The sequence below is a fragment of the Ambystoma mexicanum genome, chromosome 2q (assembly GCF_040938575.1).
Source record: "Ambystoma mexicanum isolate Mex_15411 chromosome 2q, UKY_AmexF1_1, whole genome shotgun sequence".
Taxonomy (NCBI): domain Eukaryota; kingdom Metazoa; phylum Chordata; class Amphibia; order Caudata; family Ambystomatidae; genus Ambystoma; species Ambystoma mexicanum.
Genome location: NC_090924.1, coordinates 1,165,241,006 through 1,165,262,487, shown reverse-complemented (window position 1 = coordinate 1,165,262,487; position 21,482 = coordinate 1,165,241,006). Strand labels below are relative to the sequence as shown.

The window sequence follows — 21,482 nt, the reverse complement described above, 5'->3', positions numbered from 1 at the left end:
CAGGCCCTCTGCACAGCACTGGCCTCTCACTTCATTTAAAAAACTCAGGACATCCTGTCCTTACTCGCCTCCTATCACCTCCCCCCTCTATTCCCTGCTCTTCCTTTGGCCCTTCTGCAGCCACACCTCCTCTCCCCTTCTCTGCCTTTCCCCTTTTTTCTACTGACGAGAAATGATCTATGAAAGTCTCGTCAAAACAGGTCCACCCCTGTTCCTCCAAAACTATCTAGGACCACATCGACTCCTTGGCTCCTGCCCTTGCTGACTTCTGCAATCACTCCTTCACCTCTGGAGTCTTCCCATCCCCTCTCAAGCACTCCCTTGTGCACCCCCTTCTTAAGAAACCCTCTTCCGACCCCTCCTGCCCAGCTAACTATTGCCCAATCTCTATCACTCCCTTCCTGGGCAATCTCCTGGAGAAACTGGCCATCTCCCAGCTTAATCTCCATGCTGAAGCTGTTGGTAGTCTTCATGACCATCAGTCTGACTTCAGAGCTGCCAGAAGCACGGAAACTGCTCTCCTGAACATCCGTGAGGACCTGCTCTCGAACCTTGACTCTAACACTCCATGTGCTCTCATTTTGCTTGATCTCTCTTCTGCCTTTGTTACTGTCAACCATACCATCCTGCTCAACCGTTTCCGTGATAACCTGCGTATCACTGGTCAGGCTCTGGCGTGGCTGACCTCTTTCCTCTCCAACTGACCCTCCCAGGTCCAACTGGGGTCGCTGCTCTCTGCCCCAACTTTCAGTGCTATGTGGATGATACTCCGCTCATTTTCAGGCTACCCTCGGCCTCCTCTTCTCCTTCCCTCATCTCTGACTGTCTTTCTGCTATCCAGGAATGGTGTGCCGCCAACAACCTCTGCCTTAATGCCAGTAAGACTGAGATCCTACTCATCGGCACACCCACTCCCTCCTTCCCTGCAGCTCTCTGGCCGGCCTCTCTTGGCCCTTTTCCTGCGCCTACCTGCAAGGCAAAGAAAACTCGGGGTCATCTTCGACTCCACACTCTCCTTCTCTCCTCACATATCCGATGTCTCTAAGAAGTCACACTACTAGCTACACCTCCTCAGAGGTATCCTTCCTTTCCTCTCGTTCCCCCAGAAGCTCACTGTCTCTAGAGCCCTGGTTCTCTCGAAGCTGGACTACTAACAGCCTCTATCTAAATCTGCCTGCCTCTACTCTCTGCCCTTTGCAACTCACCCAGAACAGGACTGCAAGACTTGTCCTTGGCCTCAAGCCCAGGGACCGTATCTCTCCAGGACTGAAATCACTACACTGGCTCCCAGTGACTGCGAGGATCAAGTTCAAAACCCTCTGCATTGTACACAAGGCCTTCTGGGGCCTTGGGTCAAAATACCTTCAACTCTCTCTTCCTAAATATCTTCCTTCTCGAGCTCTTCGCTCATCCGCCTCCAACTCCCTCAGGGTCAGCCGCTTCTCCAAACAACGAGTTGGGGGCAGATCTCTCTCCGCTGCAGGTGCCTCCCTCTGGAACAGCCTTCCTGCGTCCCTGAAACTTGAGGAGAACCATCTCCGGTTCCGGAAGAACCTCAAAACCTTCCTCTTTGCCTCCGCTTTCTCTCCCCCTCTCCCCTGCTAAACTTACTGAAACTGCACTGAATCTGCAACTGGGCCACTCACCGTTCTCGGTCCTTGGCCCAGCCACTCACCCCTGCACTGCCTCCCTGGCAACCCCTGCACTGCGGGACTGTGTCTGTATCCCTACAGCCCCCCTTCCCAGCACTTGTCTGCACTTACCTCGCACTTGCCACTAGCTGGCCCTTGTTTTTTATCCTGTATGCTATTAACACTGTACTGCACTTTCCCCTCTCCCTTTCCCCCTTGCACTTTTCCCTTCCCCTCTACCCTTGCACTTGCGCAATCTGAATGATACCTGGCCTAGTAGGATTGTTGTCTGTCTCCCCTTGTTCCCCCCCCTTCCACGTCGCGCCTTGAAACACTTGTGTATAGGCGCGTTACAAATGCCATATCATATCATATCATAAGTAGCAGATTATGAGTGAGGCAAAGAAGCAGGAACCGCTAAAACACCAGAATGCCCATATAACATTGGTTCCAAGACATGGCTCCAGCGACCTTGCTTCGGTGGAAGAGCTTGAGGGTGGCAATATCCTGGCTACAACAGAAGGGAATACACTATAGATGGACTTTCCCATGCAGTCTCAGATTTGAATACCAAGGCCTGATGCACCACGTGGTGAAAGAGGAAGAAATGACAGACTTAATGGAGCAGAATAACCCCTCGCTCTCTGAAGAGTCAGCACCTGGAAAAGAACCTGGAACACGCCAACAAAGGCTGGCTAAGAAGGAAGGCTGGAGACAAGCTCGTCCTTATCCCAGAGGAAAGGCAAGAGGCTCCCACCTGGCGGATGTCACATGAGGAGGAGGCATGACACAGTATAACAGCTAAGTGGGTTCGGCATTTTGACGAGGCCTAGTGACTGCCAAAAAGGAAATAGGGGAGTTGGGGTTTGGTCGACTGACAGTTTGGCGGGGAGGAAGGGGTGGCTGGCTGGGTGGCGGAATGCGGGTCAGATGGGAACGAGGATGGAAAATTCATCCGGTTTGCAGTTTCAAAGGATGGGGAGGGGGGGAGTTGGGGAAAGGAGTTTGTGAGTTTCTAGGGGAGCAGGACATGGCACAGATTCTTTTGGGGAATACAGCTTACCCGATGCTAGGCGCTCAAGGTCATTAAAGGAATGTGTCAGGGGTGTGAGTGAAATAAAACTGGCAAACCTTAACGTCCAGGGAACAAACTCTCCAGTAAAATGTTGCTCGACATTGCAGAGGCTGGTAGGGTTTCAGGCCTCAATAGATTTCCTTTAAGAAACCCATCTATTGTAGAGGGATGAAAAGCATGTGACACAAAAAGCATTCCCAGTTCAGTACTTTGCTTCTAGTGGTTCAAAGACCTCGGGGGATGGGATACTACTGTGTGGGGACTTGGGTTTTCAGAAGGAATTTGTGTATAGGGACCCGGGGGGGGAGATACCAAGTGCTCAAGGGAACCCTTGGGGGGGCAAATGTTCACATTCCTGATGGTTTATGCCCCAAATGTATAACAGGTCCAGTTCAAAGCCATGCTGCTACAGAAAATAGGGAGTTTGTGCGAGGGACAAGTGGTGGTGGGCAGCGACTTTAATCGCGTTATGAACCCCATGTTAGACAAAACATTAGCCCCTACAAATAATGATAATGATGATGATGATGATAATAGATTCCGACAGGCCCTGGGGGCATTTTTAAGGGACTTTGACTTAATCGAGACCTGGCGTTTTTTCCATGATACAGAAAGGGATTATACGTACTTTTCTGCGGTGCATGGGGGATTCTCTAGAATAGATATGGTCCTAGTATCAGCAACATTAATCCCCCAAGTTACGGGAATAGATATAGGGGTACTCGAACATACGTGATGGTTGTGCCTGAGAGCCAAAGTCTACTGGAAGGACATTTTGGGGCATATCAAAGACATCACAGGGAGGGGGAATTACCTTGCTCTCTGGTGGTGGTGTTACTAGGTGCAATAGTGGAAAACTTGTACATGGCTGTGGGGCCAGATTGACGCTAATTACCCACTTATTGACCGTTATTCGAATGACACTAGCGCAAGCATGGAAGAACAAAGAGGGACAATTGGTGGCATGGTGGTGAGTAAAGGATTGGGGAGTTCTGGCCAAGGAAAAAGTGTGTGCATTGGTAGCTGGGAACTACCAGAAGTATCTTAAAGTCTGGCTCCCCTTCCATGAATTTGCCCAAAATAGGGTGCAGCTGTTCCACAAGCCCGGCCTGCTCAAGAGCTTGACCATATTGTAATACCTGAATCAATGCCACATGGATGGAACCCTGGCACGGAACTTGTTTAGCCTGGGAATCTGTGTACCTTCTCTCTTACTTATCGCATTACTTTTGGGAGGATGGTGAGAGGCGAGGAAGTGGGCTTTATATTATAAATGTACAAAACACATCATCAATGGAGGATAGTGACTGGCTGAATGTATTATTGTTTTTGCCCTTTGATATCTGTGTTGTTCAAGAATTGGGTAGTCCATGTCAGGCCTACGTTGTTGAAGGTGCAGGAGATGATGTTAATAAATAAAGTTTAAAAAGAAATTAAACAAGCATCTTTTTGCCAAAACCTGTTGTGGGAGGAACGACCAAGCCCATCGCTTTGAAGACCACACAACATTCTCCTTAGGTGATGATTTGTGTGTGAGCCAGCTCCAGGAATGTGGGTGGAGCAGCATGGGAGAAGGTGGTGGACACTTTAATGCTTACAGTAGTGGTTGGGTGCTTTGTAAAAGTAAAAATTTACTTTTTCTTGAATCCTCAATTCATTTCACTCTATCAACCAGAGCACCCACTCTCACTCACCCCTCTCCCTACTCTGCATTATCTGACACCCTCTGGTCTTCTTATTCTTCTTTCGCTCTTGCCTTCTGTCCCTCTGATGTCCACACTCTCTCTTCGCCACCTTCTCAACCCTCTCCTCACCTCTATTCTTACTCCTCTCCCCTCTCTTCGCTGCTTCATTTCACCCTTACCACTTCCACTACTACCGTGCACTCTCTCCACACCCTTCTAACATACATCTTCTTTAAAACTCTCACTCTCTCTCCAATTCTCCCATATGCTTTCTCTCCCCCTCTTGCTTTCCTCACTCTCCTGCCACACACCCTTTTCCCCACTATACTACCTACAATTGCTACCACTCTTTCACATAACCAATACCTCATCTGCACTCTGCTCCAACTCTGCCACCAACTTTTCAGGCTTCCATTCCATCATCCATCCTCTGCCTGTCCTTTTGGTCAACCTCCTGACTTCAATTATTCAACCCACACTCTGTCTCTCATTGACTCTGTGTTTATACTTTTTTTTCCTGGTTCTAACTCCCATTTCCTTTTCCATTGATTCCAGCACTCACCTGACTCTGTAGACTAATTGGTGGCTATTCCTTTCCCAAGGTTTGGGTTACACAGGTGCAAGGCTTATAAAAACCTCTTAGCCCCACCCCACTTTCAATCTCTATTTTAGGGTAGCTGCCAGGCCAGGTGCATAGGTTGCTTGTTTTCCTTGTAGCTCTCGCACTTTGCTGGTGAGCTTTGCTTCCAATTCACTCTTGGGGGATGTATGTGTCTCTACTGCTCCATGCAGTCTCTTCTCACTCTCAGTTCATTTTCTGTTGCACCACTATTTGCCATGGGTATGTGTGGGGTTGGTAGTTGGGTGTTGGGTGTCTCATCTCTGTAAGAAAAATCAAAAGTCTATTCCATTCTTGTGTTTGATTCCATTCCTCTGATTCTAGTCTGGGTATTCTTGGTTGTGCCTTGGTGTATTATGAGTTGCTTTTCTTAAAAAGACAAAAGAGAGCTCTGGCCATTACAAGTACTGATAGCCATTGTGTGATACAGGGTGATACCCACATTACCATTCAGAGCATGTGAGGGGGGTTTCTTGTGGCTTTCGCACTTTGCTGGTGAGCCTTGCCTCATTTTCACTCTTGGGAGGATTTCTGTGTCTCTCCTGCTCCCCTGCAGTCTCTTCTCACTCTCAGTTCATTTTCCATTGATCCACCATTTGCCTAGGGTCTGTGTGGGGTTGGAAGGTTGGGTGTTGGGTGTCTCATCTCTGCAAGAAAAATTTAAAGTATATTCCATTCTTGTGTTTAATTCCATTCCTCTGATTCTAGTCTGGGTATTCTTGGTTGTGCCTTGGTGTATTATGAGTTGCTTTTCTTAAAAAGACAAAAGAGAGCTCTGGCCATTACAAGTACTGATAGCCATTGTGTGACACAGGGTGATACCCACATTACCATTCAGAGCATGTGAGGGGGGTTCCTCGAATTACTCTACCACAACCTCCTCCAGGAGGGTGTGACTACCATTCTGGAGGAGAGTGTGGTAGAGGTAGAGTAACTCAAGGAGTATCTGTAGAAGCTGGCTGAGTACTTTGACCTTGGATTTGGTGGGGAGGAGGAGGTACTCACTGAGAAGGTGTGAGAGCTAATCACACACTGCTCCTCCACACGCTTCATCCCACACTCCAGCTGCTCCATCTTCCCTTCCTCAACCACCTTCTCCCATTCTCATGTTTCATGTCAACCTTTATTGGCTCCTCCTCCATGGGCTATGCTCTGCCTGTTGACTGGCACAGAGGTTGAGTAGTGCCCATCTCATATTTTCCACTGGCACACCCTCCAAACAAAAGGACATGTTGCTTAAGGTCCCAATGTGGAAAACACAATGTGCCTATGTAGTAATGTAGCTGAGATATCAAGGTGCAAAAAAACAAGTAACAAAGACAAACACAGTGATTCTTACAATATTCAAACAATGGTAAAAGGTTCTTGAAAACACACACTAACAGTAGGGAAGGGTATTGGGAACATCACAGGAAGATTTATTTGAATCACACACAAACCTTTCTCTTCAAACACAGTAAAGGAACGGTTTAAGGAAACTTTGTGGTTGCTTAAATGTTAGTCCTACAAAGGGAACAAGGGATAGAGATTGTTGTATTGTTTTATTTTTGTTTTAATGGGTAAATGTAAAAGGGGATGATTAGGGAAGGGGCCTAAAGAGCATACACAAAGAGATGAAAAGAGGATAAAACAGGATCAGGGATCACCAAACAAACACCACTAACAGCTCCTCCAAAACATTTCTACACTCTCCTAAACTCACCAAAACTAAAACTACACATGTGTGAGCCTGTCATGCGCACTCTTAACTCAACAGTCAAACAAAATCAAGCAAGAAGCAATCTGGGACATTTAAGGTACCACAAACCAGTTTTAGAATGGCTGGACGAAAATCCCTATTGAGTCTCTATCCTTGTAATTGGATGGAAATACTCCAACCCTGCTTTGAGATGCCTACTCACCCTATGGAAATCTTGTAGCAATACCTTAGGATAAGACGAACCTGCCCAGAAAAGCTCAACTTTCTAGCAGGATACATATTGGAAACTTCAAGAAGCCCTAGCCTGCTTAACTCAGTCAGTCATCTTCCCTCATGTTTGGCCTACTGCTCAAACATAATATTTCAGCCAACCGATATATGCATGCTACACATATGTTTTTGCGCAGTCTCAAACATCTAAGGCAGGAAACCCATATGAGCCTGCCCAGTTTACACTGGACACTGGATTGGATCAACCCTCAGATAATAAAACACCTACCTCCCATCATCATCAGTCGTACAGTCCCTGAAGCATTGACACCTTGAAAATGGGAATGTCACAGTTCTTCCTATATTCTCACAACCTCATACAGTACTGAACACTACATCACAAGCACACAAGAGAATGTTCCGGTTGGATACTAGTCAAATCAAATGAGAAAACAATTTCTCAAGATCAGAATTATTCTGATGTAACAATTTCTTGGTATCTGTAGAATATCTTGAGTTCATTAATTTAAACTCATTTTAAGAACAATTGTTATTCATTATGTGATTTGTGATTAATTGAAAAAGTTATAAGCATTTTCAAATTATATCATATTGATAATTTCTTTCATTAAACATTAGGAATTCATATAAAACTGCAAGACTAAATCAATACATTTTAAAATCAGTGCAAACTGTGCAAACACAAATACTGTGGACAAACACAAAACAAATAATGAAATTCATGTAAACACAAGAAGTTGTGAAAGGGTTGAGCTACTGCTAACACAAAACCATCCTAACAAAATGTGAAATTCCAGGGTCAACGCTAAAAGTGCATTTTGGTGTGTCAAGGTGTGCCGTCTTGGCAGTAAAAGTTCATTTCGGCGAATCAAATGTACCGCCTTCTTCAGGATGAAACTACCCTGGTAAATATAAAAGATAAAAACCATAAGTACTATGTACAATCTATCATCCAACTCATCAATACATACCTAGGAAAGCGCAACTACAACTCACCTAAACCTGACAAATATGTGTGTTCAGGTGCTCGTGTCATCCTAACAAAATTCCTCTTCTGTGTGTGACTCCTCTAGATATAAATAACTGGACTGATACAATTATGTGGACCTGTATTAGTAAAGCCAGAGTGATTCCGTCACTAAGTCCTTAATTCAGGATCCCCACTGGGTCATGTATAATATATCTCAGGTGTATTACTTAAATAAAACAGAACATACCTATCCATGTGATTTGAGGCGGGTGCAGATATTAGTTTATGTTGCCTCTGCAAGCAAAAGATTGATAGAAGAACAAACCCGGGCTCAAGACCATCTACAAACATAATGGCAATCATCATTTCTTCTATATACAAAATATACAGGGTTTTAGAGCAGGGCTGCATTGAGTGGAGCGAGTCCTACCATTGGTGAACGAGAAGCCTAGTTCCTGATCATGGTTTCACAGCAGTGAAAAGAACGCTGGGTTTTCACAGTATAGAAATACACAAACATGATGATGTCACCATGTCAAAACATGCGTGATGATGTCATCTTTACGGAGTGACATATTGGCGTCATTGTGTACGTTACATGACCAGTATAATTCAGCTATGCTTGGCAGGAATGTAGTATAAATTGTACCATGGGCCTATATTTGGAAAACTGGGATTGTAAACGTCCACTGTGTGCAAATACATACATTCATTAAAAATCATCACATAGGGGGATAATGCAATGACCTTACCAATTCAAAAGAACATCCTCACTGATATTGCATGACAAATACAACCTCTGACTCTGATGTGTGTGCCTACATATAGCCAACCAAATTATAATGTTTAGACAGCGCAAGGGGACAACACACATCAAGGCAATTAGATTACAAAGTGTTTATTCAACCCGTGGGTATGGGTGCCCATTTGATGCATCCAGCGAGATTCTTTGGAAAGCAGTAGTTGTACAATATTATTGCTTTCACCATCTCACCTGATATTATCAGGTGAGTGTCTAAAAAGCAGGAAATGCTCAACCATCGGGCAGTGGTGTAGCTACATCTTTTTTGCAATCTGTCTTCAGAGATGCTTGGGTACACTGCTCTTTTTGTTTGACCTATATTCCTTAGGTGGCAAGGACATTCTATACAGTAAAGTGGCCTCGAGCGTGCATACGTTCCAGAGTGTATTTCTTTAACTCTTTTTTCAAACCTAGAATGGACCAGTTTGGCTTTTGGAGATTGGAGACATGCTTGAGTGCAAACATAGCGACTGCCTCATTCGTAAAAATCAATTTAGCAATTGGGAATGTGTGTAATGATTTTCTTAGCCTCCAGTGTCGTTGGTGAGTGTGTAAGAACACAATTCAACCTCGATTTATTACTATTCCTCTCATGGCCATTCAAAAGGGTTTCTCTGGGTGTAAACCTGGCATTCTTTTTTGATTTATTGATGAGCTTGCTGGGATAGACCCTCAAAATTAGTCTGCTTCTAAGATTTCGGCATTGTGAGTATAATCAGTCAGTTCAGTGCAATCACAGCATAGACTTAAGTATTGACTAGATGGAAGATTATCATAAGGGATACATCGAGGAAAATGACCCTAGAATTACTGAATTCTAGAGTAAACTTGATGTTAGGATTCCAAGTATTCAACAAATTTGGAAAATCAAGGAGATGGTCGCTTTTGCCATGCCAAATCAAAAGGACGTCATCAATACAGCATTTCCATGATGACATATTATGCAAAACGGGGTTATTATGTGACTATACAAACTGATCTTTAAAAGAAGCCATGTATAATACTGCTAGGCAGGGTGTGAAGGCAGCCCGCATTGCAGTGCCCTTACTCTGCAAATATAACTGCTTGTTACATTTTTTAAAAAATGTTTTGCAAGGCGATGGTCATCAATTCGATAATGAACTCCAGAGGTACTCTATCATTGACATGTGCATTAAGATGCTATCTCATGCAATCAATAGCTCCTTCTTGGGGTAAATGCGTACACAAGAACTTTATGTCCATTGTAACAAGTATATCCTCTGAGGAGTCAATTTGTCTACCTTCAAACACCCTTATCCAGATGTAGTATACTGTAGATATGATTGAGTCGCTTGATTGATTTAAAAAAGATATCCACAAACCTGCATAGAGGTTCTAAACTGGAACCACAACCAGACACTATAGGTATGCCTGCTGGATTTTCTATGCTCTTGTGAACTTTCAGTAATGCATCAAAGTTAGGAATTTTGCCAGAGGAATTGTAAAGGAAGTCATATTCTCTTTTGGATATCCAATTTCTATGAAGACCAAGAATCGCGGTGTCCTCATTAAACCTATGTATGTATTTAGTCCGATCCTTTTTTAATAAACTATAGCTCTGCCTATCATTTAAGAGGGCCATCACCATGTTCATATATTGACTGGAACACATCACAAACATTCCACTGCCCTTATCTGCTGGCTTCACTACCAATTCACTGTCCATGGTCATGGATTTAAGAAGGATCTTTCTGAATTCAACAAATTATGTTTGAGCAGTATTTTTGCCTGTTGTAACATGCTGAAATCTCGTAAAACATACTTTTCAAAAGTGATAATTTCTGCAGGAATCTGATGTTCCAAAGGAGTAAAAACTGATGTGGGAGTAGACCTGTGTCTTCTTCTTGATCCGGGTATTCAATATCTTTAAAGAAGACCTTAAGATGTACTTTGCGCAGAAATTGTCTGATCCCTGTTTCAACTTTGTACCAGTCTGTGGTATTAGATGGTACAAATGAAAAACCCTTATTCAGCAGGGACACTTGATCTGGGTCGAGTTCAATCCTGGAAATGTTAAAGAGAACATCCAGGTTCCACTCTACCTCCGGTATGGTCTCCTGTGGAATTGGGGCTGTTGTTGTGGGCCCTGATAATGATATCTGGCTGATAACAGGGCCTTCATTTTCCTGATGTCTCTCCTGGGCCTAAAAAAGGTCTACCTCCTGTTAAGGATTTCAATCAGGTGACACGCACACCTTGGTCTCGGCCTAGTATGTAGCGCCTAACTGAGATGCTTTTCTCCTTATTTATGTGGACTCAATTTTGGCATGATACACCACTCATATCACACCTACTTCTCAAATACCCCGGGTCACAATGGACCATGAAGCAGGCTGGTTGGTCAAATGCAATATTTATTTTTTTATTTAAAATTCAAAAGAAATCACACACTTTTAATATAGGGCAGCAATCACCAATGGGAGCAATGCACTGAGTTTGACCTTTAGTGGAGCATATTCACTGAATAGAAGCACTTTTGATTTAGGACAGATAGCACTCAAGTTAAGATTTCCCCCTGTAAAGTTCCCTCAACCCACAAATAATCCATTCTGAAAACGGAATTCAAATCCGACCTTCCCTCCACAAATAATAGTGAAAAACGGATTTGAAACTCTTGCAATGTTAAAAAGGACACTCGGAAATGGATGAATAAAATAAGGAATGTGTGCAAAAACCTTGAAACAAATACAGTTCTTCACTAAAGCAACAATGTAAAGGTACTAACAATAACAAGCAAAGGATTAGCAAGAGCATACAGTTCGAAAAATTAATGGAAGATTTAAAACAGTTTACAATCAAAATGACACGTTGGAAACTTTGCAAATATTTCTGTTTTCCATGTAAATTTACAAAAACGGTTTCTTTGAAAAACCGGTTAAATATTGTAAATAACAATGCGGTTTTTGTGTTGAAGGATAGCTATAAATCACTGGTACACTATGGAAGTAAGTCTCTAGCTGGTAAATTGAATGAGTTATGCAGGATCTAAGAAGGTGCACTTTGAGTAAATGAAGGCGCGAATAGGAAAGAAAATCAGTTGTGGCAAGAATAGTTTTACTCTACACTAGAGTAATCAGGCTAGGCCAACAAAGAGGGATATAGTAAGCTCCAGGGTTGATTGGCGAATTCAACCCTCTCGCACCAGCGCCCATCCCGGCGGAACCAGTCCGATCACTCGAATTAGGATTAATAGTTTAGGATTTCACAAGACAAAATTACTAAAGTGATGGCGCTAACACTAGAAATCAATGGCAGGGTTGACAAGAATGATTGTGACAGTTTGAACCAGGTATCAGGATAAGGATAGGATGACTTAGAGAGTGGGATGAGGTCAAAGACAAGATAGGCTATGGGTTTAGGTGAGGTGGCAATTGATACTCACACTCCAACTTTTAGTTTTTGGATTTTGGACAGTCAACGGTTCTGGTCTGTGGGATGTTTTTACCCATGCATCCAAGCCCTACCATACAACTGTGCGTTACTGGCATTGAAAACATAATGATGGCCAGAACTCCCCAGAGAGTGCATAGGGAAAACATGAAGAATAGGCTGCCACCCATTTTTGCCTATGTTGTGAGCACACGAGGGCACTGCCTAAAACCACCATTGGGCTACACACACAGTAGCCTGAAACCATTGGGAATGGCAATGCTGATTGCCAAAGGCAACCCAGAACTGTGGGGAATTCATTTTCTTAATGTCAAAAATGGATGCAATGCCAGTACTCACCACTATCAGAAAGCCGGCGTTTTAAAACCACCAGACTTTTGTGTAAAACTGAACAGATTAACCCAAACCAGGCCAAGGAAAGACTTGCTAAGAGGTGGATACAATGTAAAACTATATTCTGAAATGACTTGAAGGAATTAATTATTTAATGTATATGTAAAAATTGTAAGTTTGATTTAAACTGGGAACTAAAGTAACATTTAGCTGAATTCTGCCTGACAACTACCCCCGACAGGAGAAACCTGTTCAGCCACTCTTCCCAGGCCTAGCTGCATCCTGCTGCCCCTGCCAAAAGGAGATTACACCTCTCTGATTGAATTAAGGGAGGGGTATCTGCAGACTGCAGGAGTTTGAACAAAGCCCTGTCCTGGGCTCAGGCAAATGTTATATTGGGCTGGTCGTAAAATGGCTTCCTCTTGGGGGAAACTGGAAGGGGCAGTGCCTCTGCTAGCAAGCTGAGCTTGGGGGAAGTGGATAAACCAGTTATTCCACCATGTGATGTGGGAAGCCACACCCGTTTTTTTTGACCAGGGCATAATTTTAAAAAGATAGATAACTCATAGTGCGGACTGGTCAAAATTATATAAATAACATCATTATTCTTGGAATTTTTCCATGCACATTTTAAGAAGTGGTAGGACCCTGTGGTGTATTCTGGGGGGTTGCTAGCGGAAAATAGGGTCTTACTCCGAATGTCTGCATGTTAAAAATCTGACACTTCATCAATTAATGTTCATATTCCTTGTGCACATTTGTGTAATTTTTGGTAAATGTCCGATATTGGTAAACCGACCAAAAAGCGCAAAATGTTGTCATTTCTGAATCCCAGCTCGCAGGAACATGGGGCTTGAACAGAGACCTGTCTTAATTCATCTGTAATATGTACATGTAATGTCAACCACTTGTGTATCTGGGAAATATGTATTTGAATCAAATATAGATTTGTTGGCAAATTGACATGGGGAGGATCCTCTGACCCATAAACAGACCTCATCATGATGACAATCCATTTCCTTCCCCCAATCAAGGGAGAGAGGAGGAATTGGCCAATGATAAGTGAGAGGGGCAGGTTTAGTTATGACCAACACACACACCCACTTTCCAAAGACATAAAAAGAGCCACTGGAAGCCAGAGGAACATTCACTTTCCACTTTCTTGTGGGACGCTTTGCCGGGAGACTCCAGACTTCAAATCCATCAACCTCCAGAGACCAGAGATCCAGAGAGACCAAAGATCCAGAGAGACCAGAGATCCAGAGAAACCAGAACTGTGCAGTGCTGAGAGCAGAACCAGAGACCAGACTGCTGTGAGCAGAACCGCCAGAAGTCCCGTTCAACCTGTTGACCAGATCGGTGACGAAGTCATTCCTGTCCAAAAGATAGTGTGAGTACTCTAGGACTGTGCCAGACTAATCTCTTAGTTTAAAATAATCTAATTAAAACTATTTTAACCTATCTAGAACTACTTCATAGGAATCGTGTGTGTCATTCTGTCCTTTTTAAAGCTGAAAACTGTCACTTGTCATTTTGAACTTTTAAATTTCAAATCCGAAAAACTACCTTCACGAAATCGGCCGTATCTCCGGCCCCGTTTGTGCTAGGAGCGAGTTAACTGTCACCTTAAAGCTAAGATTCTAAGCTTTCCAACGAGCCTAGAATTACTCCTTATGGTGCCTCCGCAAACATGATCGACGCACGCGATTAAATTTGCCGCGATTTGACATTTTGCACAATTTCAGCCAACGTGTAAAAATCAGCAGCTCCTTGCTTTCCTTTGCTAAAATTCGTTTTAACCTGCTAGTTACTCATAGAGCATTGCTAAAGTGAGCCTGAACTAATATAAACTAGATATCACTCACCCTGAACCTCATTGCAACAACATTCAAAGCATTTTGGGCCTGTGTTTTAAAATCATAGCTGTTTTTCTCTAAGCTTGCTAGGGAGGAACTGCATTTCGTATTGCGTTTTGTTGGGATTCTTGAAGACTGTGTGCTCTCCTTCCATTTCTTACATTTCTTACATTGCAAAGGGGGGGGGGGTGAATTGCCAGAGAAAAAGTGATTATATTATCTTTTGCTAAATCATATCAAGTTATTTCTGTACTGCATTTTCATTCATCATTGCATTGTCCTTGAAGCTATAAAAGCATTCCCAGCTACTTTATCCTCTCTATATCACTTCTAAGCCATCAAAAAGAGTGTACCACTGTAACATCATCCATTGTTGATCACTATCATCTTCCCAAGTGTGCTATCAAACATTAATTTATTATAAAAGTGTGAGATATATATATTGTTTAATTTTTCAAATAAAACCTTTTAATTTGCGAAACAAACCTACTTCTTGGTTCAGTGGGGTCAGGGGGATTCTAAGAGAGGGGTGTGATATAAGGGTTGTCATCCAGAGTACATGAACTGGAGATAAAAATATATCAATAAGGGTTTCCATCAGCATCCCAGACTAGGCATTGACTTAGCTGTAGTGTTGAATTGAATCCGCTTACAAGTCACTACACGGTAGGGCTCCTGGCAAACAGCTGGGCAGTTCTGGTTACCGGGTAGCAATTCTGGACGGGCAATTCTGGTCATTGGACAATATATAGGTCATATGGGTAGCAGGATTTCAGCAGCATGCAGTGAGTGGCAGCAAGCCAGGCTGGATCACGATGCCAGAGTGTTGATAATAAGAGAAATGGATGACAAAATATAGATACAGGTTTTAAAATAGTGTTTATGTTTTTGTGTAGGTGGAGTAACTCATATTAGTCTATATAAGGCAAAGAAACAACAAGATCTTTGTTCTAACGTCCTTAAGAAGGTCGAGAATCTGAGGGCTACACTTCCTAGTCCCTAAAAAGACCGAAACATATGTCGACGATCACAAACTGTTCAAAATAAGAATGAATAGTGAACAACACCTGTATTGATGTTTGGGTTGAAATACTTATAAAGATTATTATAATAGTGATATAAAGTGATAATATCATGAAAAATTGGAAAAGAGTTGTTTGCCAATGTGGAAACTATGGAACAAATGAGTGACTGAGATAGAGATGTGTGTATGAGTTGAATTTGGGTTGTAAGTTGATAAATAATGTCAAATGTTTAAATGAATTATGAGAATTGTTTTAAACATATAGAGATTTTTTGTATCATATTAAATACAAATTATTTTTAGAATAAAATTAAAGAAATTTCCTTGTCATCCTCGATACTCTGGTTCAAAACCCTTTATATATTCTGTTTGATATTTACCTGATGAGCCAGAGAGTGATTAACAGGTAATCCCCTTATATGTGTGTCTTAAAAGAAAGGCCATAAAATTACTTTTAAACAGTGAAATATTTACATTTTTCCAAAGTTCTGCTGCGGATATAAAAAGTCTTTAAAGTTTATTCATGAATAGTCTTTGGGGAACAAATGGCACTTGGTCTTTCTTTCAACTGACAGCAACTGTCATTTCCTTCAGAGCATGGTGGGGGTTTCTCCCTTAATTGAAGTTTTTATTGTCCCTTCACACTTCAGCCTTCCTTCCCTGGGAACTTCATTGTCAGGGTCCCATCAGAGACAAAGGTCTGTTCAACACCGTAATTATCAGGGGGCTGTCAGTATCTGCTGAGAGAGAGCCTTCCTTTTGGTGACACCCCTCCAAGCAGAAAACCTGTTTTTCAACTTGCAACTCCAGTCACCATTGTTTTAACCTTTAATTTCTGATTTTCGATCCAGAATTAAAGCAAGCCGGTTGCATAAAATAACCCAGGTTATAGAGTCTCACCAGCCACAAATCCCTTCATATTGCCAAAAACTGGCAGGTTTTCATTCACCAGTGTACTGTTCCAACACACAGGCACTTGTTTTTCTTTAGTTTGCAAAAGCCCATTTTTTTAAACGTGGTGCAGCTGGCCTTCCTTCTTAAATTCAACTTTTCATCTCCAGCAGATTCACACACTGCAGCTATAGTTAATCCCTTGAAATGCTGGAGTTGGTCTGAAGCACGGATACAATGAAGCGGCATGGCAGCTAGTTAGAGTCTCTCTCTGAACAGCTGAGGTTTGGATACTTTTGCAAAGAAAATGACTGTGTTGCCGTGTGAGTAAAAGTAAGGTTCTTGGTTGATTTATTTAGAGTTGGTTTGACTGGGTTTGTCAATTCAGAATCATGCCTGGTTGTGCTGAGGCACAGTGAAACACACAGGGCTTGGTAGGGCTCATTAAGGAACAGAGGGAATTAGCGTCAAAGCCGCATTTTTTAAAGGTGAAAAAGGGTTTCTTTTCAATGGATATTTTGGCTTTTGCAGCAAAGCAACACTGCTTTTTCCACTTTTTCCCTTTTGCTTATGTGAGAACCTACTGGCAATCTCCTTTAATGTGCCCCCTGGTTCCATCCTGCCTGATGTGTGCTTGGCCGGGCGGTGAAGCCATTTTTGTTGTTGCAAAACGCAGTTTTGAGCCATGGCGCTGACAGGAGCCAAGGCAACCCTTCTGTGTTTGTTTCTGCAGCTTAGTGATGTGGGGCAATGCCGTTGAGTGGGTCAATATATCCCACACATCGCTTGAAAAAAGTCTCATCTTTCAAAATCCTCTATGAAGGAGTAGTGTTGCATTTTTGTATGAATTTGTAATGTTTAATGAAGGAAATGATCAATATGCTGTCATTTGAAAATGCATGTAACTTTTGCCATTAATCGCAAATCACATAATGAATAAACATTGGCTATGAAATGCGTTTAAGTAAATTAACTCAAAATATACTACAGATACCGAGAAATGGTCATATCAAAATAATTCTGATCTTGAGAAATTGTTTTCTAAATTGATTTGACAAGAGGAGCATTTTCTTGCATGCTTATGTTTCTCCCCAGTTCCTATTTGAGTAGGGGAACCTTCCCTCTTGTGTTTTATGGAACACAACCGCACAGCCAACCCAGTATGTTTTACCACACTTTGACCACATATCTCCTCACATATGGGCCCAGTTAAACTGTTCCACATCAAATGCAATGCCCTTTTCTCAAAGACACCACACTACCCTAGCAGATCATCCAAACTAATTAACTCAAAGAACCAATGCCAGCCACAACATACTTGCATGGTCAAAAAATTCCATGTGGGCAAAATTTTACAGGCAAGACACACTATGTAGCAGCTTCCACTTTCACTGTGAAGCACAATCAAGCTTCAATATTTGCAGAAAGTATTCAAAACCAACTCTTCATGCAGGTCATGAGCTCTTCATAAAGTCACTATAGAGACATAGATCCCCCATGTTTATCCAATGTGTAGTCGCATAAGCCCTGACATATTACTTTATTGGAATCCATCAAAGTGTCTGATTTCTTCCATTATATGGAAAGTATTACCTGCAGACATAGCCTAGGAGACTCCCAGATCTGTTTGTAAGCCTTGCTCCCTGTTTCAGAAGACTCACCACAGAGCTTGAAATAGAGAAACAGCCAAGATCACCCTGCAACGAACCTGTCCAAGTTGGTATATATGTCTTGCAATTTACAGAATTTTTTTGTGAGGGTGAGCACTGTGACCAATGAAAAAAAAGAGGCCAACTTCCATTACTCGCTCAAAAGAGTGTCTTGCTGAATCACTACCACAGACGTGTTTGAAATTTCAAATTGTGGGCATTCTTATATTTCCAAAATGTCCTTTGTTTTTTTACAAATCGCTAGGCTTGGGTTCCATGAATAGCTACTGTGTTGCCCTGTTCTGACACCTCGCCGCTCGGCCCACCCTCTTCTCCCCCCTTCTGTCTTTACCTACTCAAGGAGGAAAGGGTACCCCAGAGTAAAGTTTACACCCCGCTTCTGCCTTCTCTTTTACATGACCAGCCGAGACGAGGAGACATGTCAATGCCCAGCCTGCCTATGCACAAAGACTGCCTGAAACAAGGGCCAAGCTAAAGAGAGCCCAGAAAGTCCTGCCTCTCACATACATTTCATGCTCAATGCCACTTTGCCTTAAATTGGATTATGATGCAATGTGGCCAGACACATACAATTGACACGACCTACCGAACATCATAACCAGGCACATGTGTGGAATTGCCTTCCATGCCTTAAGCCTTCCATGCCTTTATGGGCTGTATCAGTGTTAGGATGTGTAATGTTATGTCTGATTACAATATGTCAGGGTGTGAATTTCGCGCCAAAGTTTTGCAGTCAACTGGCTAGGGCCCCCCTTCTGTGTGACCCCTCACATACATTTCCACGCAGTGTCCCTTAGCGTTAAATATGGTGCAGCACAACGTGGCCAGACTTGTACCAGGTACTTGCGATGAGTTAGCCTACGACATACCACAGCAACCTACCCCAGCCACTGCAACCAAACTTTGATGTAATCATGCTGACAAGTACCATTAAGTGATAGCCTATTACGTTCTGCCTGTTTGTTTTAATATTCTACATGGAATGTTATGTTAATGCTCATATACAAATTAGGTACATAACAAATGTTTGCCATTCTCAGACAAGAAAGAAATACTGCGGGACTAAAGCACCTTCTCAGGCCCAGCTGAAGATGTGTGGAAGCCTATTTCAGCATGATGGTTGGAGACACTTCTTGCTTAGAGTGGAACACAGTCTGAGGAACCTGTGGGTTGCATACATTTTAATGAGACAAAGAAATACAGCTGGGGTTAATAGCAGCAGATTATCACGGCACGAAAAGCCAGCAGGCATCCGAAGCACTAAAAGCCCACTGAAAAGCTATGAATCCTTCTTTGTCAGCCTGTTGCTGATGTGGAGGAACCAGTGTTAAAACACAAGAGGATAACACTTGTGAAAACCCAGAGGAAAGTGACAGAAGGAAGAGCTCCAGCAAGTGTAGCCTGAAAGTCAAGCGCTGCGTAGTGCACATTTTAAGCCACAGAACAAAGGTAATACAGAAAGGAGTACATGGCCTTGTTATACGATTGCTGACTGGCGACATGGGGGCAGTTGTTTGGGGCCCTCCTGCGGTGTGGGGCCCCTTTCAACTAAAAAAGATGAAAGCCCTGATGCCGTCCCTTCTCCTTGTTGAGAAAGCCTTGGGTAGGCTGCTGGTCACATGACCAGGCCCTGCCACTCAGTTGCTTTACCCAACACTAGTTTTTGTGCCTTCTAAGCCTCTATTTAAGGTCTCTAGGCCATCTCTAGGCCAGCCCCAGGCAGCCAGCATTGTGAAGGCTGATGGTCACAGAACCAGGTCCTGCATCTCAGTTGCTCTGCCCACCACCAGTTTTCGTGCCTTCCATGTCTCTAATTAAGGTCTTTAGGCCAGCTCCAGGCATACAGCATTGAGTAGGCTGCTGGTCACAGATCCAGATCCAGCCACTCAGTTGCTCCACCCATCACCTATTTAACCAGTCCTCCTTAGGCATCCTCAGCAAAAGGACTGGTAGAAAAAAAGGACATCATCTGTTTGTGCCTGTTCAGGTCTGATAGGGCCAAGGGCCAGACCCGCTATCCTGCATTTCACCTAAAAACTAATCGTTACTACTGCTACTCACCAAAAGACATCATCATGTCTCTCCTCCGACCATAACCCATCCCCACTCTCACTGGGGTTCAAATGGCCAAGTGCCCTGGGCAGCCCTAGAAAGTTACCCTAGCGAACCAATATTGCCCTTGCCCCCATCCCAACCCACAGAACACACACACAGGCACAGGCTGTCGCATGTTGATCAGTGCTCTCTCAGCAGTCTCTCATGCTGCAGAGATCACTGACCTCATCTCGTACAGCAACCTTGATGCTCTGTTCATCATTGAAGCATAGTTTACCCCATCATTTCCACATATTTTCAACATCCTCCTACCCCAAAGGTACTGCATCCAACATACTGACCAGCCAGGAAGAGCAGGGGGCAGAGTGGCAATCATACACAGTTGGGATGGCCATGCTCAATCATCCCCTCTCCCAGAACAAGCTTGTTTGAATCACTCTACTGCCAGTTGCCTTTATCGCACAAGGAATCCATCACCTTCCACCTCATCTTCAGACTACCTCACAGGAGTGACTTTTTCATTGCCGGCATCTGTAACTTACTCTCCTCTGCCAAATTATCATATTCTAATGTCTTTCTCCATGATTTTAATATCCCAGAGGCACATGCTAACAACCAAACTCGAAGAGTGCTTTTCGCAATGACCAGTTCCATGGACCTTATGCAAATTGTGCTCTCCCCATGCACAAAAAAAGGGAACATCCTAGACTTAGTTTCCACATCATCTCCAAACATCACCTGTGCAGACCCTATCCCACTTGACCGGTATGGCCACGCAGACATCCCATTATCAGTCATCCATTCAACTATGGCCCACAAAGGTCAGGCTAAACGCCCCCTCACTCAACGCAGCTCATTCAAAACCTTCCCGGTGATGAGCTAGTAGCAAACTTTGCAGACTTTCACACCACAAGGAAAGCCTGGGGCCTCCTAGAATTATTCAACAACTCTGCAATGAAACTGGTGGACACTCATGTCCTCCTAAAAACCAGCTGGGCTAAGACCAAACTATGCACACCTTGGTACACCCCCAAGCTAGCTTCCAACAAATGCTCAATCAGAGCCCTAGAGAAATGATGGTGCAAAAAAAACATAACCCGGGAGACCTCACCAACCTCAAATCTCTCAGTGCAAACCGTAAGATCTGAATATCGAGGCCAAAGCTGCTTACTACTATGCCACCATTGTGACAGCTCACAACAGGAGCAAAGTCCTCTTTAAAGTAATAACGCATTGTACAAAACCTTCACCCAACTCTGAGGTGCCTGCAACTACGAGAAAATGCAATGGACTCAACACATTTTTTATCGTAAAAATAGACAAAATCCAAGAGACCATTGAATCAGCCTCTCACAGTATTAGCAGCTGCTGGACTCTGGCAGACACACTGCCGCTTCTCTCCTCTCTCCCCCGGATCATCTAAAAATGATTGCCTCCCTCAAACCTACTTCTTACTCAGACAATATAATCCCGGCATCCGTCATTAAACAATTGACCCACAACGTGCTCCGCAGCATCATCAATGCCATT

The 21,482-nt window shown here is 43.3% G+C and overlaps 1 protein-coding gene across 4 annotated transcripts in view; it reads left to right on the top strand.

The window, feature by feature from the left end:
- The window catches only part of DYNC1I1 (dynein cytoplasmic 1 intermediate chain 1), a 2,709,604-nt gene that overhangs the window by 2,163,370 nt on the left and 524,752 nt on the right, over positions 1 to 21,482 (top strand). The window lies entirely within an intron of this gene.